The sequence below is a fragment of the Chiloscyllium plagiosum genome, unplaced genomic scaffold (genome assembly GCF_037043375.1).
Source record: "Chiloscyllium plagiosum isolate Xiang-an unplaced genomic scaffold, Cpla_swu_hap1 HiC_scaffold_26, whole genome shotgun sequence".
Lineage (NCBI taxonomy): Eukaryota > Metazoa > Chordata > Chondrichthyes > Orectolobiformes > Hemiscylliidae > Chiloscyllium > Chiloscyllium plagiosum.
The window spans coordinates 62,177,352-62,202,408 of record NW_028270164.1 but is presented as its reverse complement, the minus strand read 5'-3'; the positions used below and the strand labels follow the sequence as shown (position 1 = coordinate 62,202,408).

Sequence of the window (25,057 nt, the reverse complement as noted above, 5' to 3'; positions counted from 1 at the left end):
ATTTACACAGACTCACACACCACTCCTGGTCAGTTCACTTCAGTGACACTTTTCCCCTTGGTGTGAGCTTCCCTCTGAGCGTAATAACGCCCTTCATGGGACACATCCTGTCAGTTTAAAGAGGTGAAAACATCGAGTACATGAGCAGATTGTGTTTTTCTGTGCCGTTTGCGTGGAGAATGTTGAGTCGTGAACTCTCTCTTATTTACAATTCTCACTGAGCAAGATTGAGACGGAAAGCACGTTGCCGAGTTCTTGTGTTCAAGTGGTGAATGAACTGTAGCTGTGCACGAGCAAGCACGGGCCGCTGTGGTACCATGGCTTAGATGGTTAAAGCGCCTGTCTAGTAAACAGGAGATCCTGGGTTCGAATCCCAGTGGTGCCTGCTTGCTGTGTCGAAACTTCGCACTCGCCCCCCTTCTTGCCACAGTTGTGTTGCTGGTCACACGGCTCCACCTTCTGTTGCAGCCTGTTATGATTTGTCGATCCTGGTATCAGTCCAGCAGTCACTGTTAATTCTACCTGGAATATCTTACCGATTTTCCACAAGCGCGCCTGCTTCTCGTTCTCTTTTATTCTCCCACCTTCATTCCCAGTTTGGTGGGAATAACGACGTGGTGTGGAGACACTGCAGATTTACCAGGGAATGCTGTGGCAAACGCGCGCACACACTCCACGAGCTGATCACCCTCATTCTCTGCTGTCACCGTTCATTCATTTTACACCAACAGAAAATAGATCCTCCTTCTCCTAGAGTTGGAGTGCAGTTGTCTTTTGTTTTTCAGCTGAAGTAGGAAAAGAGAAACATTGCTGCTGAAGGTGGTTATGGAGTGAAGGACAGTCACCACCGTGTGTACAAGTCAGTTGGCAAGGTTTCCTGTCAGCGTCACTGGGCTGGTGAGGGTGGGTGGGCGGGTCCCTGTTTAGGAATCCGAGTTTGCATAGTCCAGACCTGGATACAGCTCCCAGTCTGGTAATGAAGATTTATTTCTCTAATTGTGAATTATCCGATTGAAAACGAATTCCTCGTTCCGCACAGAATACACCCGCTGATCCTGCCAGAGTCAGCCCAGTGATTGTTTGCATTCATCTAGAAGGACAAAGGCAGCAGATACGCGGGTAAACTACCTCCGCAAATCCCCCTCCTATCATCTCAGCTTTCTGAGTTGGAAAGATCTCGATGTAGCTTCACTGTCGCTGGATCAAAGTCCTGGAACCCCCTCCCGAGCAGCCTCATGGCTGGAGCTCCGTGCTGAGGAGTTCAAGGATTCAGGAAAGTAACTCACCCCCCTGATCTGTCGGGTAATCAGGGATGGGCAGTAAATCCTACCCTGGATTAGTGGCGCTGGAAGAGCACAGCAGTTCAGGCAGCATCCAAGGAGTAGCGAAATCGACGTTTCGGGCAAAAGCCTATCCTATCGAGTGACGGCGATATCCCAGGAAACTGTTTCTAAAAGGGGCAGGTCCTAAACGGACACCTGCTATCGGTCGGAAATAAGTTGAGAACTGGAGAGAGGGAGTGTCATAAAATGCCGACCGCGAGGCATGAGGCAGGAAGTGAGTGTAGAGCTGGTGGTACAAAGCTCAGAGTTGGTGCTAATGGCTCACCCTTTACTGCTCACTATTTACACAGACTCACACACCACTCCTGGTCAGTTCACTTCAGTGACACTTTTCCCCTTGGTGTGAGCTTCCCTCTGAGCGTAATAACGCCCTTCATGGGACACATCCTGTCAGTTTAAAGAGGTGAAAACATCGAGTACATGAGCAGATTGTGTTTTTCTGTGCCGTTTGCGTGGAGAATGTTGAGTCGTGAACTCTCTCTTATTTACAATTCTCACTGAGCAAGATTGAGACGGAAAGCACGTTGCCGAGTTCTTGTGTTCAAGTGGTGAATGAACTGTAGCTGTGCACGAGGGCGCTTTGGCCGCTGTGGCGCCATGGCTTAGATGGTTAAAGCGCCTGTCTAGTAAACAGGAGATCCTGGGTTCGAATCCCAGTGGTGCCTGCTTGCTGTGTCGAAACTTCGCACTCGCCCCCCTTCTTGCCACAGTTGTGTTGCTGGTCACACGGCTCCACCTTCTGTTGCAGCCTGTTATGATTTGTCGATCCTGGTATCAGTCCAGCAGTCACTGTTAATTCTACCTGGAATATCTTACCGATTTTCCACAAGCGCGCCTGCTTCTCGTTCTCTTTTATTCTCCCACCTTCATTCCCAGTTTGGTGGGAATAACGACGTGATGTGGAGACACTGCAGATTTACCAGGGAATGCTGTGGCAAACGCGCGCACACACTCCACGAGCTGATCACCCTCATTCTCTGCTGTCACCGTTCATTCATTTTACACCAACAGAAAATAGATCCTCCTTCTCCTAGAGTTGGAGTGCAGTTGTCTTTTGTTTTTCAGCTGAAGTAGGAAAAGAGAAACATTGCTGCTGAAGGTGGTTATGGAGTGAAGGACAGTCACCACCGTGTGTACAAGTCAGTTGGCAAGGTTTCCTGTCAGCGTCACTGGGCTGGTGAGGGTGGGTGGGCGGGTCCCTGTTTAGGAATCCGAGTTTGCATAGTCCAGACCTGGATACAGCTCCCAGTCTGGTAATGAAGATTTATTTCTCTAATTGTGAATTATCCGATTGAAAACGAATTCCTCGTTCCGCACAGAATACACCCGCTGATCCTGCCAGAGTCAGCCCAGTGATTGTTTGCATTCATCTAGAAGGACAAAGGCAGCAGATACGCGGGTAAACTACCTCCGCAAATCCCCCTCCTATCATCTCAGCTTTCTGAGTTGGAAAGATCTCGATGTAGCTTCACTGTCGCTGGATCAAAGTCCTGGAACCCCCTCCCGAGCAGCCTCATGGCTGGAGCTCCGTGCTGAGGAGTTCAAGGATTCAGGAAAGTAACTCACCCCCCTGATCTGTCGGGTAATCAGGGATGGGCAGTAAATCCTACCCTGGATTAGTGGCGCTGGAAGAGCACAGCAGTTCAGGCAGCATCCAAGGAGTAGCGAAATCGACGTTTCGGGCAAAAGCCTATCCTATCGAGTGACGGCGATATCCCAGGAAACTGTTTCTAAAAGGGGCAGGTCCTAAACGGACACCTGCTATCGGTCGGAAATAAGTTGAGAACTGGAGAGAGGGAGTGTCATAAAATGCCGACCGCGAGGCATGAGGCAGGAAGTGAGTGTAGAGCTGGTGGTACAAAGCTCAGAGTTGGTGCTAATGGCTCACCCTTTACTGCTCACTATTTACACAGACTCACACACCACTCCTGGTCAGTTCACTTCAGTGACACTTTTCCCCTTGGTGTGAGCTTCCCTCTGAGCGTAATAACGCCCTTCATGGGACACATCCTGTCAGTTTAAAGAGGTGAAAACATCGAGTACATGAGCAGATTGTGTTTTTCTGTGCCGTTTGCGTGGAGAATGTTGAGTCGTGAACTCTCTCTTATTTACAATTCTCACTGAGCAAGATTGAGACGGAAAGCACGTTGCCGAGTTCTTGTGTTCAAGTGGTGAATGAACTGTAGCTGTGCACGAGCGCGCACGGGCCGCTGTGGTACCATGGCTTAGATGGTTAAAGCGCCTGTCTAGTAAACAGGAGATCCTGGGTTCGCATCCCAGTGGTGCCTGCTTGCTGTGTCGAAACTTCGCACTCGCCCCGCTTCTTGCCACAGTTGTGTTGCTGGTCACACGGCTCCACCTTCTGTTGCAGCCTGTTATGATTTGTCGATCCTGGTATCAGTCCAGCAGTCACTGTTAATTCTACCTGGAATATCTTACCGATTTTCCACAAGCGCGCCTGCTTCTCGTTCTCTTTTATTCTCCCACCTTCATTCCCAGTTTGGTGGGAATAACGACGTGATGTGGAGACACTGCAGATTTACCAGGGAATGCTGTGGCAAACGCGCACACACACTCCACGAGCTGATCACCCTCATTCTCTGCAGTCACCGTTCATTCATTTTACACCAACAGAAAATAGATCCTCCTTCTCCTAGAGTTGGAGTGCAGTTGTCTTTTGTTTTTCAGCTGAAGTAGGAAAAGAGAAACATTGCTGCTGAAGGTGGTTATGGAGTGAAGGACAGTCACCACCGTGTGTACAAGTCAGTTGGCAAGGTTTCCTGTCAGCGTCACTGGGCTGGTGAGGGTGGGTGGGCGGGTCCCTGTTTAGGAATCCGAGTTTGCATAGTCCAGACCTGGATACAGCTCCCAGTCTGGTAATGAAGATTTATTTCTCTAATTGTGAATTATCCGATTGAAAACGAATTCCTCGTTCCGCACAGAATACACCCGCTGATCCTGCCAGAGTCAGCCCAGTGATTGTTTGCATTCATCTAGAAGGACAAAGGCAGCAGATACGCGGGTAAACTACCTCCGCAAATCCCCCTCCTATCATCTCAGCTTTCTGAGTTGGAAAGATCTCGATGTAGCTTCACTGTCGCTGGATCAAAGTCCTGGAACCCCCTCCCGAGCAGCCTCATGGCTGGAGCTCCGTGCTGAGGAGTTCAAGGATTCAGGAAAGTAACTCACCCCCCTGATCTGTCGGGTAAATCCTACCCTGGATTAGTGGCGCTGGAAGAGCACAGCAGTTCAGGCAGCATCCAAGGAGTAGCGAAATCGACGTTTCGGGCAAAAGCCTATCCTATCGAGTGACGGCGATATCCCAGGAAACTGTTTCTAAAAGGGGCAGGTCCTAAACGGACACCTGCTATCGGTCGGAAATAAGTTGAGAACTGGAGAGAGGGAGTGTCATAAAATGCCGACCGCGAGGCATGAGGCAGGAAGTGAGTGTAGAGCTGGTGGTACAAAGCTCAGAGTTGGTGCTAATGGCTCACCCTTTACTGCTCACTATTTACACAGACTCACACACCACTCCTGGTCAGTTCACTTCAGTGACACTTTTCCCCTTGGTGTGAGCTTCCCTCTGAGCGTAATAACGCCCTTCATGGGACACATCCTCTTTATCCTGTCAGTTTAAAGAGGTGAAAACATCGAGTACATGAGCAGATTGTGTTTTTCTGTGCCGTTTGCGTGGAGAATGTTGAGTCGTGAACTCTCTCTTATTTACAATTCTCACTGAGCAAGATTGAGACGGAAAGCACGTTGCCGAGTTCTTGTGTTCAAGTGGTGAATGAACTGTAGCTGTGCACGAGCGCGCATTGGCCGCTGTGGCGTCATGGCTTAGATGGTTAAAGCGCCTGTCTAGTAAACAGGAGATCCTGGGTTCGAATCCCAGTGGTGCCTGCTTGCTGTGTCGAAACTTCGCACTCGCCCCCCTTCTTGCCACAGTTGTGTTGCTGGTCACACGGCTCCACCTTCTGTTGCAGCCTGTTATGATTTGTCGATCCTGGTATCAGTCCAGCAGTCACTGTTCATTCTACCTGGAATATCTTACCGATTTTCCACAAGCGCGCCTGCTTCTCGTTCTCTTTTATTCTCCCACCTTCATTCCCAGTTTGGTGGGAATAACGACGTGATGTGGAGACACTGCAGATTTACCAGGGAATGCTGTGGCAAACGCGCACACACACTCCACGAGCTGATCACCCTCATTCTCTGCTGTCACCGTTCATTCATTTTACACCAACAGAAAATAGATCCCCCTTCTCCTAGAGTTGGAGTGCAGTTGTCTTTTGTTTTTCAGCTGAAGTAGGAAAAGAGAAACATTGCTGCTGAAGGTGGTTATGGAGTGAAGGACAGTCACCACCGTGTGTACAAGTCAGTTGGCAAGGTTTCCTGTCAGCGTCACTGGGCTGGTGAGGGTGGGTGGGCGGGTCCCTGTTTAGGAATCCGAGTTTGCATAGTCCAGACCTGGATACAGCTCCCAGTCTGGTAATGAAGATTTATTTCTCTAATTGTGAATTATCCGATTGAAAACGAATTCCTCGTTCCGCACAGAATACACCCGCTGATCCTGCCAGAGTCAGCCCAGTGATTGTTTGCATTCATCTAGAAGGACAAAGGCAGCAGATACGCGGGTATACTACCTCCGCAAATCCCCCTCCTATCATCTCAGCTTTCTGAGTTGGAAAGATCTCGATGTAGCTTCACTGTCGCTGGATCAAAGTCCTGGAACCCCCTCCCGAGCAGCCTCATGGCTGGAGCTCCGTGCTGAGGAGTTCAAGGATTCAGGAAAGTAACTCACCCCCCTGATCTGTCGGGTAATCAGGGATGGGCAGTAAATCCTACCCTGGATTAGTGGCGCTGGAAGAGCACAGCAGTTCAGGCAGCATCCAAGGAGTAGCGAAATCGACGTTTCGGGCAAAAGCCTATCCTATCGAGTGACGGCGATATCCCAGGAAACTGTTTCTAAAAGGGGCAGGTCCTAAACGGACACCTGCTATCGGTCGGAAATAAGTTGAGAACTGGAGAGAGGGAGTGTCATAAAATGCCGACCGCGAGGCATGAGGCAGGAAGTGAGTGTAGAGCTGGTGGTACAAAGCTCAGAGTTGGTGCTAATGGCTCACCCTTTACTGCTCACTATTTACACATACAAACACACCACTCCTGGTCAGTTCACTTCAGTGACACTTTTCCCCTTGGTGTGAGCTTCCCTCTGAGCGTAATAACGCCCTTCATGGGACACATCCTCTTTATCCTGTCAGTTTAAAGAGGTGAAAACATCGAGTACATGAGCAGATTGTGTTTTTCTGTGCCGTTTGCGTGGAGAATGTTGAGTCGTGAACTCTCTCTTATTTACAATTCTCACTGAGCAAGATTGAGACGGAAAGCACGTTGCCGAGTTCTTGTGTTCAAGTGGTGAATGAACTGTAGCTGTGCACGAGCGCGCATTGGTCGCTGTGGCGCCATGGCTTAGATGGTAAAAGCGCCTGTCTAGTAAACAGGAGATCCTGGGTTCGAATCCCAGTAGTGCCTGCTTGCTGTGTCGAAACTTCGCACTCGCCCCCCTTCTTGCCACAGTTGTGTTGCTGGTCACACGGCTCCACCTTCTGTTGCAGCCTGTTATGATTTGTCGATCCTGGTATCAGTCCAGCAGTTACTGTTAATTCTACCTGGAATATCTTACCGATTTTCCACAAGCGCGCCTGCTTCTCGTTCTCTTTTATTCTCCCACCTTCATTCCCAGTTTGGTGGGAATAACGACGTGATGTGGAGACACTGCAGATTTACCAGGGAATGCTGCGGCAAACGCGCACACACACTCCACGAGCTGATCACCCTCATTCTCTGCTGTCACCGTTCATTCATTTTACACCAACAGAAAATAGATCCCCCTTCTCCTAGAGTTGGAGTGCAGTTGTCTTTTGTTTTTCAGCTGAAGTAGGAAAAGAGAAACATTGCTGCTGAAGGTGGTTATGGAGTGAAGGACAGTCACCACCGTGTGTACAAGTCAGTTGGCAAGGTTTCCTGTCAGCGTCACTGGGCTGGTGAGGGTGGGTGGGCGGGTCCCTGTTTAGGAATCCGAGTTTGCATAGTCCAGACCTGGATACAGCTCCCAGTCTGGTAATGAAGATTTATTTCTCTAATTGTGAATTATCCGATTGAAAACGAATTCCTCGTTCCGCACAGAATACACCCGCTGATCCTGCCAGAGTCAGCCCAGTGATTGTTTGCATTCATCTAGAAGGACAAAGGCAGCAGATACGCGGGTAAACTACCTCCGCAAATCCCCCTCCTATCATCTCAGCTTTCTGAGTTGGAAAGATCTCGATGTAGCTTCACTGTCGCTGGATCAAAGTCCTGGAACCCCCTCCCGAGCAGCCTCATGGCTGGAGCTCCGTGCTGAGGAGTTCAAGGATTCAGGAAAGTAACTCACCCCCCTGATCTGTCGGGTAATCAGGGATGGGCAGTAAATCCTACCCTGGATTAGTGGCGCTGGAAGAGCACAGCAGTTCAGGCAGCATCCAAGGAGTAGCGAAATCGACGTTTCGGGCAAAAGCCTATCCTATCGAGTGACGGCGATATCCCAGGAAACTGTTTCTAAAAGGGGCAGGTCCTAAACGGACACCTGCTATCGGTCGGAAATAAGTTGAGAACTGGAGAGAGGGAGTGTCATAAAATGCCGACCGCGAGGCATGAGGCAGGAAGTGAGTGTAGAGCTGGTGGTACAAAGCTCAGAGTTGGTGCTAATGGCTCACCCTTTACTGCTCACTATTTACACAGACTCACACACCACTCCTGGTCAGTTCACTTCAGTGACACTTTTCCCCTTGGTGTGAGCTTCCCTCTGAGCGTAATAACGCCCTTCATGGGACACATCCTCTTTATCCTGTCAGTTTAAAGAGGTGAAAACATCGAGTACATGAGCAGATTGTGTTTTTCTGTGCCGTTTGCGTGGAGAATGTTGAGTCGTGAACTCTCTCTTATTTACAATTCTCACTGAGCAAGATTGAGACGGAAAGCACGTTGCCGAGTTCTTGTGTTCAAGTGGTGAATGAACTGTAGCTGTGCACGAGCGCGCATTGGTCGCTGTGGCGCCATGGCTTAGATGGTTAAAGCGCCTGTCTAGTAAACAGGAGATCCTGGGTTCGAATCCCAGTGGTGCCTGCTTGCTGTGTCGAAACTTCGCACTCGCCCCCCTTCTTGCCACAGTTGTGTTGCTGGTCACACGGCTCCACCTTCTGTTGCAGCCTGTTATGATTTGTCGATCCTGGTATCAGTCCAGCAGTCACTGTTAATTCTACCTGGAATATCTTACCGATTTTCCACAAGCGCGCCTGCTTCTCGTTCTCTTTTATTCTTCCACCTTCATTCCCAGTTTGGTGGGAATAACGACGTGATGTGGAGACACTGCAGATTTACCAGGGAATGCTGCGGCAAACGCGCACACACACTCCACGAGCTGATCACCCTCATTCTCTGCTGTCACCGTTCATTCATTTTACACCAACAGAAAATAGATCCCCCTTCTCCTAGAGTTGGAGTGCAGTTGTCTTTTGTTTTTCAGCTGAAGTAGGAAAAGAGAAACATTGCTGCTGAAGGTGGTTATGGAGTGAAGGACAGTCACCACCGTGTGTACAAGTCAGTTGGCAAGGTTTCCTGTCAGCGTCACTGGGCTGGTGAGGGTGGGTGGGCGGGTCCCTGTTTAGGAATCCGAGTTTGCATAGTCCAGACCTGGATACAGCTCCCAGTCTGGTAATGAAGATTTATTTCTCTAATTGTGAATTATCCGATTGAAAACGAATTCCTCGTTCCGCACAGAATACACCCGCTGATCCTGCCAGAGTCAGCCCAGTGATTGTTTGCATTCATCTAGAAGGACAAAGGCAGCAGATACGCGGGTAAACTACCTCCGCAAATCCCCCTCCTATCATCTCAGCTTTCTGAGTTGGAAAGATCTCGATGTAGCTTCACTGTCGCTGGATCAAAGTCCTGGAACCCCCTCCCGAGCAGCCTCATGGCTGGAGCTCCGTGCTGAGGAGTTCAAGGATTCAGGAAAGTAACTCACCCCCCTGATCTGTCGGGTAATCAGGGATGGGCAGTAAATCCTACCCTGGATTAGTGGCGCTGGAAGAGCACAGCAGTTCAGGCAGCATCCAAGGAGTAGCGAAATCGACGTTTCGGGCAAAAGCCTATCCTATCGAGTGACGGCGATATCCCAGGAAACTGTTTCTAAAAGGGGCAGGTCCTAAACGGACACCTGCTATCGGTCGGAAATAAGTTGAGAACTGGAGAGAGGGAGTGTCATAAAATGCCGACCGCGAGGCATGAGGCAGGAAGTGAGTGTAGAGCTGGTGGTACAAAGCTCAGAGTTGGTGCTAATGGCTCACCCTTTACTGCTCACTATTTACACAGACTCACACACCACTCCTGGTCAGTTCACTTCAGTGACACTTTTCCCCTTGGTGTGAGCTTCCCTCTGAGCGTAATAACGCCCTTCATGGGACACATCCTCTTTATCCTGTCAGTTTAAAGAGGTGAAAACATCGAGTACATGAGCAGATTGTGTTTTTCTGTGCCGTTTGCGTGGAGAATGTTGAGTCGTGAACTCTCTCTTATTTACAATTCTCACTGAGCAAGATTGAGACGGAAAGCACGTTGCCGAGTTCTTGTGTTCAAGTGGTGAATGAACTGTAGCTGTGCACGAGGGCGCATTGGTCGCTGTGGCGCCATGGCTTAGATGGTTAAAGCGCCTGTCTAGTAAACAGGAGATCCTGGGTTCGAATCCCAGTGGTGCCTGCTTGCTGTGTCGAAACTTCGCACTCGCCCCCCTTCTTGCCACAGTTGTGTTGCTGGTCACACGGCTCCACCTTCTGTTGCAGCCTGTTATGATTTGTCGATCCTGGTATCAGTCCAGCAGTCACTGTTAATTCTACCTGGAATATCTTACCGATTTTCCACAAGCGCGCCTGCTTCTCGTTCTCTTTTATTCTTCCACCTTCATTCCCAGTTTGGTGGGAATAACGACGTGATGTGGAGACACTGCAGATTTACCAGGGAATGCTGTGGCAAACGCGCACACACACTCCACGAGCTGATCACCCTCATTCTCTGCTGTCACCGTTCATTCATTTTACACCAACAGAAAATAGATCCTCCTTCTCCTAGAGTTGGAGTGCAGTTGTCTTTTGTTTTTCAGCTGAAGTAGGAAAAGAGAAACATTGCTGCTGAAGGTGGTTATGGAGTGAAGGACAGTCACCACCGTGTGTACAAGTCAGTTGGCAAGGTTTCCTGTCAGCGTCACTGGGCTGGTGAGGGTGGGTGGGCGGGTCCCTGTTTAGGAATCCGAGTTTGCATAGTCCAGACCTGGATACAGCTCCCAGTCTGGTAATGAAGATTTATTTCTCTAATTGTGAATTATCCGATTGAAAACGAATTCCTCGTTCCGCACAGAATACACCCGCTGATCCTGCCAGAGTCAGCCCAGTGATTGTTTGCATTCATCTAGAAGGACAAAGGCAGCAGATACGCGGGTAAACTACCTCCGCAAATCCCCCTCCTATCATCTCAGCTTTCTGAGCTGGAAAGATCTCGATGTAGCTTCACTGTCGCTGGATCAAAGTCCTGGAACCCCCTCCCGAGCAGCCTCATGGCTGGAGCTCCGTGCTGAGGAGTTCAAGGATTCAGGAAAGTAACTCACCCCCTTGATCTGTCGGGTAATCAGGGATGGGCAGTAAATCCTACCCTGGATTAGTGGCGCTGGAAGAGCACAGCAGTTCAGGCAGCATCCAAGGAGTAGCGAAATCGACGTTTCGGGCAAAAGCCTATCCTATCGAGTGACGGCGATATCCCAGGAAACTGTTTCTAAAAGGGGCAGGTCCTAAACGGACACCTGCTATCGGTCGGAAATAAGTTGAGAACTGGAGAGAGGGAGTGTCATAAAATGCCGACCGCGAGGCATGAGGCAGGAAGTGAGTGTAGAGCTGGTGGTACAAAGCTCAGAGTTGGTGCTAATGGCTCACCCTTTACTGCTCACTATTTACACAGACTCACACACCACTCCTGGTCAGTTCACTTCAGTGACACTTTTCCCCTTGGTGTGAGCTTCCCTCTGAGCGTAATAACGCCCTTCATGGGACACATCCTCTTTATCCTGTCAGTTTAAAGAGGTGAAAACATCGAGTACATGAGCAGATTGTGTTTTTCTGTGCCGTTTGCGTGGAGAATGTTGAGTCGTGAACTCTCTCTTATTTACAATTCTCACTGAGCAAGATTGAGACGGAAAGCACGTTGCCGAGTTCTTGTGTTCAAGTGGTGAATGAACTGTAGCTGTGCACGAGCGCGAATTGGCCGCTGTGGCGCCATTTCTTAGATGGTTAAAGCGCCTGTCTAGTAAACAGGAGATCCTGGGTTCGAATCCCAGTGGTGCCTGCTTGCTGTGTCGAAACTTCGCACTCGCCCCCCTTCTTGCCACAGTTGTGTTGCTGGTCACACGGCTCCACCTTCTGTTGCAGCCTGTTATGTTTTGTCGATCCTGGTATCAGTCCAGCAGTCACTGTTAATTCTACCTGGAATATCTTACCGATTTTCCACAAGCGCGCCTGCTTCTCGTTCTCTTTTATTCTCCCACCTTCATTCCCAGTTTGGTGGGAATAACGACGTGATGTGGAGACACTGCAGATTTACCAGGGAATGCTGTGGCAAACGCGCGCACACACTCCACGAGCTGATCACCCTCATTCTCTGCTGTCACCGTTCATTCATTTTACACCAACAGAAAATAGATCCTCCTTCTCCTAGAGTTGGAGTGCAGTTGTCTTTTGTTTTTCAGCTGAAGTAGGAAAAGAGAAACATTGCTGCTGAAGGTGGTTATGGAGTGAAGGACAGTCACCACCGTGTGTACAAGTCAGTTGGCAAGGTTTCCTGTCAGCGTCACTGGGCTGGTGAGGGTGGGTGGGCGGGTCCCTGTTTAGGAATCCGAGTTTGCATAGTCCAGACCTGGATACAGCTCCCAGTCTGGTAATGAAGATTTATTTCTCTAATTGTGAATTATCCGATTGAAAACGAATTCCTCGTTCCGCACAGAATACACCCGCTGATCCTGCCAGAGTCAGCCCAGTGATTGTTTGCATTCATCTAGAAGGACAAAGGCAGCAGATACGCGGGTAAACTACCTCCGCAAATCCCCCTCCTATCATCTCAGCTTTCTGAGTTGGAAAGATCTCGATGTAGCTTCACTGTCGCTGGATCAAAGTCCTGGAACCCCCTCCCGAGCAGCCTCATGGCTGGAGCTCCGTGCTGAGGAGTTCAAGGATTCAGGAAAGTAACTCACCCCCCTGATCTGTCGGGTAATCAGGGATGGGCAGTAAATCCTACCCTGGATTAGTGGCGCTGGAAGAGCACAGCAGTTCAGGCAGCATCCAAGGAGTAGCGAAATCGACGTTTCGGTCAAAAGCCTATCCTATCGAGTGACGGCGATATCCCAGGAAACTGTTTCTAAAAGGGGCAGGTCCTAAACGGACACCTGCTATCGGTCGGAAATAAGTTGAGAACTGGAGAGAGGGAGTGTCATAAAATGCCGACCGCGAGGCATGAGGCAGGAAGTGAGTGTCGAGCTGGTGGTACAAAGCTCAGAGTTGGTGCTAATGGCTTACCCTTTACTGCTCACTATTTACACAGACTCACACACCACTCCTGGTCAGTTCACTTCAGTGACACTTTTCCCCTTGGTGTGAGCTTCCCTCTGAGCGTAATAACGCCCTTCATGGGACACATCCTCTTTATCCTGTCAGTTTAAAGAGGTGAAAACATCGAGTACATGAGCAGATTGTGTTTTTCTGTGCCGTTTGCGTGGAGAATGTTGAGTCGTGAACTCTCTCTTATTTACAATTCTCACTGAGCAAGATTGAGACGGAAAGCACGTTGCCGAGTTCTTGTGTTCAAGTGGTGAATGAACTGTAGCTGTGCACGAGCGCGCATTGGCCGCTGTGGCGCCATTTCTTAGATGGTTAAAGCGCCTGTCTAGTAAACAGGAGATCCTGGGTTCGAATCCCAGTGGTGCCTGCTTGCTGTGTCGAAACTTCGCACTCGCCCCCCTTCTTGCCACAGTTGTGTTGCTGGTCACACGGCTCCACCTTCTGTTGCAGCCTGTTATGATTTGTCGATCCTGGTATCAGTCCAGCAGTCACTGTTAATTCTACCTGGAATATCTTACCGATTTTCCACAAGCGCGCCTGCTTCTCGTTCTCTTTTATTCTCCCACCTTCATTCCCAGTTTGGTGGGAATAACGACGTGATGTGGAGACACTGCAGATTTACCAGGGAATGCTGTGGCAAACGCGCACACACACTCCACGAGCTGATCACCCTCATTCTCTGCTGTCACCGTTCATTCATTTTACACCAACAGAAAATAGATCCTCCTTCTCCTAGAGTTGGAGTGCAGTTGTCTTTTGTTTTTCAGCTGAAGTAGGAAAAGAGAAACATTGCTGCTGAAGGTGGTTATGGAGTGAAGGACAGTCACCACCGTGTGTACAAGTCAGTTGGCAAGGTTTCCTGTCAGCGTCACTGGGCTGGTGAGGGTGGGTGGGCGGGTCCCTGTTTAGGAATCCGAGTTTGCATAGTCCAGACCTGGATACAGCTCCCAGTCTGGTAATGAAGATTTATTTCTCTAATTGTGAATTATCCGATTGAAAACGAATTCCTCGTTCCGCACAGAATACACCCGCTGATCCTGCCAGAGTCAGCCCAGTGATTGTTTGCATTCATCTAGAAGGACAAAGGCAGCAGATACGCGGGTAAACTACCTCCGCAAATCCCCCTCCTATCATCTCAGCTTTCTGAGCTGGAAAGATCTCGATGTAGCTTCACTGTCGCTGGATCAAAGTCCTGGAACCCCCTCCCGAGCAGCCTCATGGCTGGAGCTCCGTGCTGAGGAGTTCAAGGATTCAGGAAAGTAACTCACCCCCTTGATCTGTCGGGTAATCAGGGATGGGCAGTAAATCCTACCCTGGATTAGTGGCGCTGGAAGAGCACAGCAGTTCAGGCAGCATCCAAGGAGTAGCGAAATCGACGTTTCGGGCAAAAGCCTATCCTATCGAGTGACGGCGATATCCCAGGAAACTGTTTCTAAAAGGGGCAGGTCCTAAACGGACACCTGCTATCGGTCGGAAATAAGTTGAGAACTGGAGAGAGGGAGTGTCATAAAATGCCGACCGCGAGGCATGAGGCAGGAAGTGAGTGTAGAGCTGGTGGTACAAAGCTCAGAGTTGGTGCTAATGGCTCACCCTTTACTGCTCACTATTTACACAGACTCACACACCACTCCTGGTCAGTTCACTTCAGTGACACTTTTCCCCTTGGTGTGAGCTTCCCTCTGAGCGTAATAACGCCCTTCATGGGACACATCCTCTTTATCCTGTCAGTTTAAAGAGGTGAAAACATCGAGTACATGAGCAGATTGTGTTTTTCTGTGCCGTTTGCGTGGAGAATGTTGAGTCGTGAACTCTCTCTTATTTACAATTCTCACTGAGCAAGATTGAGACGGAAAGCACGTTGCCGAGTTCTTGTGTTCAAGTGGTGAATGAACTGTAGCTGTGCACGAGGGCGCATTGGTCGCTGTGGCGCCATGGCTTAGATGGTTAAAGCGCCTGTCTAGTAAACAGGAGATCCTGGGTTCGAATCCCAGTGGTGCCTGCTTGCTGTGTCGAAACTTCGCACTCGCCCCCCTTCTTGCCACAGTTGTGTTGCTGGTCACACGGCTCCACCTTCTGTTGCAGCCTGTTATGATTTGTCGATCCTGGTATCAGTCCAGCAGTCACTGTTAATTCTACCTGGAATATCTTACCGATTTTCCACAAGCGCGCCTGCTTCTCGTTCTCTTTTATTCTTCCACCTTCATTCCCAGTTTGGTGGGAATAACGACGTGATGTGGAGACACTGCAGATTTACCAGGGAATGCTGTGGCAAACGCGCACACACACTCCACGAGCTGATCACCCTCATTCTCTGCTGTCACCGTTCATTCATTTTACACCAACAGAAAATAGATCCTCCTTCTCCTAGAGTTGGAGTGCAGTTGTCTTTTGTTTTTCAGCTGAAGTAGGAAAAGAGAAACATTGCTGCTGAAGGTGGTTATGGAGTGAAGGACAGTCACCACCGTGTGTACAAGTCAGTTGGCAAGGTTTCCTGTCAGCGTCACTGGGCTGGTGAGGGTGGGTGGGCGGGTCCCTGTTTAGGAATCCGAGTTTGCATAGTCCAGACCTGGATACAGCTCCCAGTCTGGTAATGAAGATTTATTTCTCTAATTGTGAATTATCCGATTGAAAACGAATTCCTCGTTCCGCACAGAATACACCCGCTGATCCTGCCAGAGTCAGCCCAGTGATTGTTTGCATTCATCTAGAAGGACAAAGGCAGCAGATACGCGGGTAAACTACCTCCGCAAATCCCCCTCCTATCATCTCAGCTTTCTGAGCTGGAAAGATCTCGATGTAGCTTCACTGTCGCTGGATCAAAGTCCTGGAACCCCCTCCCGAGCAGCCTCATGGCTGGAGCTCCGTGCTGAGGAGTTCAAGGATTCAGGAAAGTAACTCACCCCCTTGATCTGTCGGGTAATCAGGGATGGGCAGTAAATCCTACCCTGGATTAGTGGCGCTGGAAGAGCACAGCAGTTCAGGCAGCATCCAAGGAGTAGCGAAATCGACGTTTCGGGCAAAAGCCTATCCTATCGAGTGACGGCGATATCCCAGGAAACTGTTTCTAAAAGGGGCAGGTCCTAAACGGACACCTGCTATCGGTCGGAAATAAGTTGAGAACTGGAGAGAGGGAGTGTCATAAAATGCCGACCGCGAGGCATGAGGCAGGAAGTGAGTGTAGAGCTGGTGGTACAAAGCTCAGAGTTGGTGCTAATGGCTCACCCTTTACTGCTCACTATTTACACAGACTCACACACCACTCCTGGTCAGTTCACTTCAGTGACACTTTTCCCCTTGGTGTGAGCTTCCCTCTGAGCGTAATAACGCCCTTCATGGGACACATCCTCTTTATCCTGTCAGTTTAAAGAGGTGAAAACATCGAGTACATGAGCAGATTGTGTTTTTCTGTGCCGTTTGCGTGGAGAATGTTGAGTCGTGAACTCTCTCTTATTTACAATTCTCACTGAGCAAGATTGAGACGGAAAGCACGTTGCCGAGTTCTTGTGTTCAAGTGGTGAATGAACTGTAGCTGTGCACGAGCGCGAATTGGCCGCTGTGGCGCCATTTCTTAGATGGTTAAAGCGCCTGTCTAGTAAACAGGAGATCCTGGGTTCGAATCCCAGTGGTGCCTGCTTGCTGTGTCGAAACTTCGCACTCGCCCCCCTTCTTGCCACAGTTGTGTTGCTGGTCACACGGCTCCACCTTCTGTTGCAGCCTGTTATGTTTTGTCGATCCTGGTATCAGTCCAGCAGTCACTGTTAATTCTACCTGGAATATCTTACCGATTTTCCACAAGCGCGCCTGCTTCTCGTTCTCTTTTATTCTCCCACCTTCATTCCCAGTTTGGTGGGAATAACGACGTGATGTGGAGACACTGCAGATTTACCAGGGAATGCTGTGGCAAACGCGCGCACACACTCCACGAGCTGATCACCCTCATTCTCTGCTGTCACCGTTCATTCATTTTACACCAACAGAAAATAGATCCTCCTTCTCCTAGAGTTGGAGTGCAGTTGTCTTTTGTTTTTCAGCTGAAGTAGGAAAAGAGAAACATTGCTGCTGAAGGTGGTTATGGAGTGAAGGACAGTCACCACCGTGTGTACAAGTCAGTTGGCAAGGTTTCCTGTCAGCGTCACTGGGCTGGTGAGGGTGGGTGGGCGGGTCCCTGTTTAGGAATCCGAGTTTGCATAGTCCAGACCTGGATACAGCTCCCAGTCTGGTAATGAAGATTTATTTCTCTAATTGTGAATTATCCGATTGAAAACGAATTCCTCGTTCCGCACAGAATACACCCGCTGATCCTGCCAGAGTCAGCCCAGTGATTGTTTGCATTCATCTAGAAGGACAAAGGCAGCAGATACGCGGGTAAACTACCTCCGCAAATCCCCCTCCTATCATCTCAGCTTTCTGAGTTGGAAAGATCTCGATGTAGCTTCACTGTCGCTGGATCAAAGTCCTGGAACCCCCTCCCGAGCAGCCTCATGGCTGGAGCTCCGTGCTGAGGAGTTCAAGGATTCAGGAAAGTAACTCACCCCCCTGATCTGTCGGGTAATCAGGGATGGGCAGTAAATCCTACCCTGGATTAGTGGCGCTGGAAGAGCACAGCAGTTCAGGCAGCATCCAAGGAGTAGCGAAATCGACGTTTCGGTCAAAAGCCTATCCTATCGAGTGACGGCGATATCCCAGGAAACTGTTTCTAAAAGGGGCAGGTCCTAAACGGACACCTGCTATCGGTCGGAAATAAGTTGAGAACTGGAGAGAGGGAGTGTCATAAAATGCCGACCGCGAGGCATGAGGCAGGAAGTGAGTGTCGAGCTGGTGGTACAAAGCTCAGAGTTGGTGCTAATGGCTTACCCTTTACTGCTCACTATTTACACAGACTCACACACCACTCCTGGTCAGTTCACTTCAGTGACACTTTTCCCCTTGGTGTGAGCTTCCCTCTGAGCGTAATAACGCCCTTCATGGGACACATCCTCTTTATCCTGTCAGTTTAAAGAGGTGAAAACATCGAGTACATGAGCAGATTGTGTTTTTCTGTGCCGTTTGCGTGGAGAATGTTGAGTCGTGAACTCTCTCTTATTTACAATTCTCACTGAGCAAGATTGAGACGGAAAGCACGTTGCCGAGTTCTTGTGTTCAAGTGGTGAATGAACTGTAGCTGTGCACGAGCGCGCATTGGCCGCTGTGGCGCCATTTCTTAGATGGTTAAAGCGCCTGTCTAGTAAACAGGAGATCCTGGGTTCGAATCCCAGTGGTGCCTGCTTGCTGTGTCGAAACTTCGCACTCGCCCCCCTTCTTGCCACAGTTGTGTTGCTGGTCACACGGCTCCACCTTCTGTTGCAGCCTGTTATGATTTGTCGATCCTGGTATCAGTCCAGCAGTCACTGTTAATTCTACCTGGAATATCTTACCGATTTTCCACAAGCGCGCCTGCTTCTCGTTCTCTTTTATTCTCCCACCTTCATTCCCAGTTTGGTGGGAATAACGACGTGATGTGGAGACACTGCAGATTTACCAGGGAATGCTGTGGCAAACGCGCACACACACTCCACGAGCTGATCACCCTCATTCTCTGCTGTCACCGTTCATTCATTTTACACCAACAGAAAATAGATCCTCCTTCTCCTAGAGTTGGAGTGCAGTTGTCTTTTGTTTTTCAGCTGAAGTAGGAAAAGAGAAACATTGCTGCTGAAGGTGGTTATGGAGTGAAGGACAGTCACCACCGTGTGTACAAGTCAGTTGGCAAGGTTTCCTGTCAGCGTCACTGGGCTGGTGAGGGTGGGTGGGCGGGTCCCTGTTTAGGAATCCGAGTTTGCATAGTCCAGACCTGGATACAGCTCCCAGTCTGGTAATGAAGATTTATTTCTCTAATTGTGAATTATCCGATTGAAAACGAATTCCTCGTTCCGCACAGAATACACCCGCTGATCCTGCCAGAGTCAGCCCAGTGATTGTTTGCATTCATCTAGAAGGACAAAGGCAGCAGATACGCGGGTAAACTACCTCCGCAAATCCCCCTCCTATCATCTCAGCTTTCTGAGCTGGAAAGATCTCGATGTAGCTTCACTGTCGCTGGATCAAAGTCCTGGAACCCCCTCCCGAGCAGCCTCATGGCTGGAGCTCCGTGCTGAGGAGTTCAAGGATTCAGGAAAGTAACTCACCCCCTTGATCTGTCGGGTAATCAGGGATGGGCAGTAAATCCTACCCTGGATTAGTGGCGCTGGAAGAGCACAGCAGTTCAGGCAGCATCCAAGGAGTAGCGAAATCGACGTTTCGGGCAAAAGCCTATCCTATCGAGTGACGGCGATATCCCAGGAAACTGTTTCTAAAAGGGGCAGGTCCTAAACGGACACCTGCTATCGGTCGGAAATAAGTTGAGAACTGGAGAGAGGGAGTGTCATAAAATGCCGACCGCGAGGCATGAGGCAGGAAGTGAGTGTAGAGCTGGTGGTACAAAGCTCAGAGTTGGTGCTAATTGCTCACCCTTTACTGCTCACTATTTACACAGACTCATACACCACTCCTGGTCAGTTCACTTCAGTGACACTTTTCCCCTTGGTGTGAGCTTCCCTCTGAGCGTAATAACGCCCTTCATGGGACACATCCTCTTTATCCTGTCAGTTTAAAGAGGTGAAAACATCGAGTACATGAGCAGATTGTGTTTTTCTGTGCCGTTTGCGTGGAGAATGTTGAGTCGTGAACTCTCTCTTATTTACAATTCTCACTGAGCAAGATTGAGACGGAAAGCACGTTGCCGAGTTCTTGTGTTCAAGTGGTGAATGAACTGTAGCTGTGCACGAGCGCGCATTGGCCGCTGTGGCGCCATTTCTTAGATGGTTAAAGCGCCTGTCTAGTAAACAGGAGATCCTGGGTTCGAATCCCAGTGGTGCCTTCTTGCTGTGTCGAAACTTCGCACTCGCCCCCCTTCTTGCCACAGTTGTGTTGCTGGTCACACGGCTCCACCTTCTGTTGCAGCCTGTTATGTTTTGTCGATCCTGGTATCAGTCCAGCAGTCACTGTTAATTCTACCTGGAATATCTTACCGATTTTCCACAAGCGCGCCTGCTTCTCGTTCTCTTTTATTCTCCCACCTTCATTCCCAGTTTGGTGGGAATAACGACGTGATGTGGAGACACTGCAGATTTACCAGGGAATGCTGTGGCAAACGCGCGCACACACTCCACGAGCTGATCACCCTCATTCTCTGCTGTCACCGTTCATTCATTTTACACCAACAGAAAATAGATCCTCCTTCTCCTAGAGTTGGAGTGCAGTTGTCTTTTGTTTTTCAGCTGAAGTAGGAAAAGAGAAACATTGCTGCTGAAGGTGGTTATGGAGTGAAGGACAGTCACCACCGTGTGTACAAGTCAGTTGGCAAGGTTTCCTGTCAGCGTCACTGGGCTGGTGAGGGTGGGTGGGCGGGTCCCTGTTTAGGAATCCGAGTTTGCATAGTCCAGACCTGGATACAGCTCCCAGTCTGGTAATGAAGATTTATTTCTCTAATTGTGAATTATCCGATTGAAAACGAATTCCTCGTTCCGCACAGAATACACCCGCTGATCCTGCCAGAGTCAGCCCAGTGATTGTTTGCATTCATCTAGAAGGACAAAGGCAGCAGATACGCGGGTAAACTACCTCCGCAAATCCCCCTCCTATCATCTCAGCTTTCTGAGTTGGAAAGATCTCGATGTAGCTTCACTGTCGCTGGATCAAAGTCCTGGAACCCCCTCCCGAGCAGCCTCATGGCTGGAGCTCCGTGCTGAGGAGTTCAAGGATTCAGGAAAGTAACTCACCCCCCTGATCTGTCGGGTAATCAGGGATGGGCAGTAAATCCTACCCTGGATTAGTGGCGCTGGAAGAGCACAGCAGTTCAGGCAGCATCCAAGGAGTAGCGAAATCGACGTTTCGGGCAAAAGCCTATCCTATCGAGTGACGGCGATATCCCAGGAAACTGTTTCTAAAAGGGGCAGGTCCTAAACGGACACCTGCTATCGGTCGGAAATAAGTTGAGAACTGGAGAGAGGGAGTGTCATAAAATGCCGACCGCGAGGCATGAGGCAGGAAGTGAGTGTCGAGCTGGTGGTACAAACCTCAGAGTTGGTGCTAATGGCTTACCCTTTACTGCTCACTATTTACACAGACTCACACACCACTCCTGGTCAGTTCACTTCAGTGACACTTTTCCCCTTGGTGTGAGCTTCCCTCTGAGCGTAATAACGCCCTTCATGGGACACATCCTCTTTATCCTGTCAGTTTAAAGAGGTGAAAACATCGAGTACATGAGCAGATTGTGTTTTTCTGTGCCGTTTGCGTGGAGAATGTTGAGTCGTGAACTCTCTCTTATTTACAATTCTCACTGAGCAAGATTGAGACGGAAAGCACGTTGCCGAGTTCTTGTGTTCAAGTGGTGAATGAACTGTAGCTGTGCACGAGGGCGCATTGGTCGCTGTGGCGCCATGGCTTAGATGGTTAAAGCGCCTGTCTAGTAAACAGGAGATCCTGGGTTCGAATCCCAGTGGTGCCTGCTTGCTGTGTCGAAACTTCGCACTCGCCCCCCTTCTTGCCACAGTTGTGTTGCTGGTCACACTGCTCCACCTTCTGTTGCAGCCTGTTATGATTTGTCGATCCTGGTATCAGTCCAGCAGTCACTGTTAATTCTACCTGGAATATCTTACCGATTTTCCACAAGCGCGCCTGCTTCTCGTTCTCTTTTATTCTCCCACCTTCATTCCCAGTTTGGTGGGAATAACGACGTGATGTGGAGACACTGCAGATTTACCAGGGAATGCTGTGGCAAACGCGCACACACACTCCACGAGCTGATCACCCTCATTCTCTGCTGTCACCGTTCATTCATTTTACACCAACAGAAAATAGATCCTCCTTCTCCTAGAGTTGGAGTGCAGTTGTCTTTTGTTTTTCAGCTGAAGTAGGAAAAGAGAAACATTGCTGCTGAAGGTGGTTATGGAGTGAAGGACAGTCACCACCGTGTGTACAAGTCAGTTGGCAAGGTTTCCTGTCAGCGTCACTGGGCTGGTGAGGGTGGGTGGGCGGGTCCCTGTTTAGGAATCCGAGTTTGCATAGTCCAGACCTGGATACAGCTCCCAGTCTGGTAATGAAGATTTATTTCTCTAATTGTGAATTATCCGATTGAAAACGAATTCCTCGTTCCGCACAGAATACACCCGCTGATCCTGCCAGAGTCAGCCCAGTGATTGTTTGCATTCATCTAGAAGGACAAAGGCAGCAGATACGCGGGTAAACTACCTCCGCAAATCCCCCTCCTATCATCTCAGCTTTCTGAGTTGGAAAGATCTCGATGTAGCTTCACTGTCGCTGGATCAAAGTCCTGGAACCCCCTCCCGAGCAGCCTCATGGCTGGAGCTCCGTGCTGAGGAGTTCAAGGATTCAGGAAAGTAACTCACCCCCCTGATCTGTCGGGTAATCAGGGGTGGGCAGTAAATCCGTTTGCGTGGAGAATGTTGAGTCGTGAACTCTCTGTTTTCGCGAAAGCGTGGCTTCTTTGCAATTCTCACTGAGCAAGACGGTGGTCTCACAGGACTCTGTTTGATCCCATTTACTAATACATCCAATTTCAACATCTACGAACTCTTTTGCCTCCATCCCAATTTGAAAAAGCAGCGTGTAGAATCCCATCAATGTGATTTGTCCTACTCCTAGGCAAGCTTATCGAGTAAAAATAAAGGTGGCTACTTCAGGGAAGTGTATTCAACCTCTTGGTTCAGTGCCAGTGATTTTCATGAGTAACACAAAGTCTCCCTTTGCCTTATCGTTCCTCACTTGCTATGCTACGTACATGATTCCCTATATTGCCATAACCTCTGTTACCAATTGAACGTTAATCGTTGCAACCATGCTTTCAAGTAACCATGACGCAATGACACAGATCACTGACAATGTGAAAAGGTATAAAGCCTTGCCAATTATTTAATTAACTAATTGTTGCAGCTCAGGATAGTACAAATTGTTTTAAAATATTGAGTAATAAGCATAGTTACTCAACTATGAAGGGCTTATGCCCGAAACGTCGATTCCCCTGTTCCTTGGATGCTGCCTGACCTGCTGCGCTTTTCCAGCAACACACTTTCAGCTAATAAGCATAGTTAATGAGAGAGGGAAACTGAGCAAATTACTAGACATCTCACTGTGAAGTAATAAGAACGAACAAACAGATTTCAAATAATTCAAATCTGCTTGGTGCTGTACAAATGTAAGTGTAGCAGGATTGTTCAATTACATACATATCCCACTCAGCTGGCCAAATCACAACTTTCTTTCCTATCGAAGACGCTTTGTTAAGAGTCTTCAATATAAACTGGAAATTCATTTAATCAAAATCCAGTGCTATAATGTAGAATGTGCAGTTTCCAACTCTGAACTCCATTATACTTACCTGGTTCTAATCTTTCAGGACTAAACGCCCAATTTGTTTTTTTTTTCAAGCAGTTCTGATCAGTTATTGCTCATTTATAATGTGCTAGACGGTGAAATGACTGCAGTAGCATGAATAAAAGTCTTATCAAACACATCATATATCCACAAATAATGACTAATCCAAAGACACAGATATTTACAACAGTATCTGAACTTTTGTTACATTGTTTTTGCAAGATAATGTTGAACTGATACTTCAGTCCTCAGTGAGAAAGGGAAATTGACATAGAATAAAGCTACGAATGGCACTCCATACTGACAAATGAGATGCAGCAGTCTCTAGATTAAGTGGAGGTAAACGAAGATTCAACTCGATCAGTATTTTCTGAAAACAATATTGTTGCTTTGGTATATCCATATCACCTTTGCACTCTGTTTTACAATTTTTAAATTAAACGATGTAAAGTTCACTGTAATTCCTCCACTTAATAAGCATTTGTTGAAGTCGGAGGTGATTTTCTTCAATTTTAGATTTAGATTTTTTTTTGTTAAGGATATCCCCGGCCTTTCTCTGGCATTTTAGAGTTCAGCCCAGTGTTCTGCAAACAAATAAACCAGAAACAAAGAACAAACAACACAAAACTCACAGACAAGACTAAATACTGGCACCTGGTCAATTGTTTTAATGCAATCGCATTTAAAAGTGCTAAATCATAGTTTTGGAATCTATTCGCCATTCAAGTGAAACCTTTCATCACACATACCATCACAATCACTCAAAAATTCAAATTGGATATCTTTTAAATTGTATATGAAAATTTAGCAAAATGACCAATCTCTCAAAGGGTCCTACAACCCCTATAACCATTTTCCTGATCAGATATTTTCTCACAGATTGCCTCCCTTCCCAACTACATAGAGGGACTGTCCCATTTTACCTTATGACTCCTTGCTCTGCTGTAAATAATTTCCACCGGCTATATCAATACTGCGGGGTGAGAAATTTGCCGAGCCTACCCTCTCTTCTTATTATATATTAATTTCCACCGGCCATATTCTGAGAGGGCAAATACCTCTGCCTGGGGCTACAAGGGGGATCCACACGAGTGGCTCCACTAGGCTCTATTTCTGAGATGCAGTCAGCAACCCCCTCCCCCACCACCCTCCACTGAAATGTTGTGCATGTATTGCAAGAGTACAGGCTTTCAGTTGATACTGCAGTAAGTCGTTTGGCAGTGAAACGTTTAACACTTGAGTCCTCAATGTGTCCTGAAAGAGAAACAAAGCACGGATATGACCCCCTGCGGCATTTTAACATCCTCAGATGGAGTGAGAGCCGGACAGGGAGGGAAATAATATGTGGCAACAGGAGCCGGTGGCTGAGGAGCAGAATAGGAAGGGAGGAAAGTGATGGCGGCGAAGGAGAATGATAAACCAGCAGCATCTGACCAGCAGCTGCTGCTCAATCGACAACAGGGCAGCAGCAGCAGCCTCGGCGATCCGGGGCTACCAAGTAACGAGAATGAATTAGAGAGTGGGGCTTTCTTTCAGTGAAAGCACGAAATCATGATTAAGTAAAGCTGCTGGATTGTTTTTATCCTCTATCTGCCCTCCCTCGTT

At 48.6% G+C, this 25,057-nt stretch overlaps 14 non-coding genes across 14 annotated transcripts; all 14 read left to right on the top strand.

The window, feature by feature from the left end:
* The first annotated feature begins 311 nt into the window (after window positions 1-311).
* On the top strand, window positions 312-385 carry trnat-agu (transfer RNA threonine (anticodon AGU)). Its single transcript has one exon. It is a non-coding gene; the product is annotated as a tRNA-Thr (tRNA).
* A 1,549-nt stretch (window positions 386-1,934) lies between these two features.
* On the top strand, window positions 1,935-2,008 carry trnat-agu (transfer RNA threonine (anticodon AGU)). Its single transcript has one exon. It is a non-coding gene; the product is annotated as a tRNA-Thr (tRNA).
* A 1,549-nt stretch (window positions 2,009-3,557) lies between these two features.
* trnat-agu (transfer RNA threonine (anticodon AGU)) lies at window positions 3,558-3,631 on the top strand. Its single transcript has one exon. It is a non-coding gene; the product is annotated as a tRNA-Thr (tRNA).
* Window positions 3,632-5,172: 1,541 nt separating this feature from the next.
* trnat-agu (transfer RNA threonine (anticodon AGU)) lies at window positions 5,173-5,246 on the top strand. The gene has a single exon. It is a non-coding gene; the product is annotated as a tRNA-Thr (tRNA).
* A 1,558-nt stretch (window positions 5,247-6,804) lies between these two features.
* trnat-agu (transfer RNA threonine (anticodon AGU)) lies at window positions 6,805-6,878 on the top strand. The gene has a single exon. It is a non-coding gene; the product is annotated as a tRNA-Thr (tRNA).
* A 1,558-nt stretch (window positions 6,879-8,436) lies between these two features.
* Window positions 8,437-8,510, top strand: trnat-agu (transfer RNA threonine (anticodon AGU)). The gene has a single exon. It is a non-coding gene; the product is annotated as a tRNA-Thr (tRNA).
* Window positions 8,511-10,068: 1,558 nt separating this feature from the next.
* Window positions 10,069-10,142, top strand: trnaa-agc (transfer RNA alanine (anticodon AGC)). The gene has a single exon. It is a non-coding gene; the product is annotated as a tRNA-Thr (tRNA).
* A 1,558-nt stretch (window positions 10,143-11,700) lies between these two features.
* On the top strand, window positions 11,701-11,774 carry trnat-agu (transfer RNA threonine (anticodon AGU)). Its single transcript has one exon. It is a non-coding gene; the product is annotated as a tRNA-Thr (tRNA).
* A 1,558-nt stretch (window positions 11,775-13,332) lies between these two features.
* trnat-agu (transfer RNA threonine (anticodon AGU)) lies at window positions 13,333-13,406 on the top strand. The gene has a single exon. It is a non-coding gene; the product is annotated as a tRNA-Thr (tRNA).
* A 1,558-nt stretch (window positions 13,407-14,964) lies between these two features.
* On the top strand, window positions 14,965-15,038 carry trnat-agu (transfer RNA threonine (anticodon AGU)). Its single transcript has one exon. It is a non-coding gene; the product is annotated as a tRNA-Thr (tRNA).
* A 1,558-nt stretch (window positions 15,039-16,596) lies between these two features.
* On the top strand, window positions 16,597-16,670 carry trnat-agu (transfer RNA threonine (anticodon AGU)). Its single transcript has one exon. It is a non-coding gene; the product is annotated as a tRNA-Thr (tRNA).
* Window positions 16,671-18,228: 1,558 nt separating this feature from the next.
* Window positions 18,229-18,302, top strand: trnat-agu (transfer RNA threonine (anticodon AGU)). The gene has a single exon. It is a non-coding gene; the product is annotated as a tRNA-Thr (tRNA).
* Window positions 18,303-19,860: 1,558 nt separating this feature from the next.
* Window positions 19,861-19,934, top strand: trnat-agu (transfer RNA threonine (anticodon AGU)). The gene has a single exon. It is a non-coding gene; the product is annotated as a tRNA-Thr (tRNA).
* Window positions 19,935-21,492: 1,558 nt separating this feature from the next.
* Window positions 21,493-21,566, top strand: trnat-agu (transfer RNA threonine (anticodon AGU)). The gene has a single exon. It is a non-coding gene; the product is annotated as a tRNA-Thr (tRNA).
* Window positions 21,567-25,057: the final 3,491 nt, after the last annotated feature.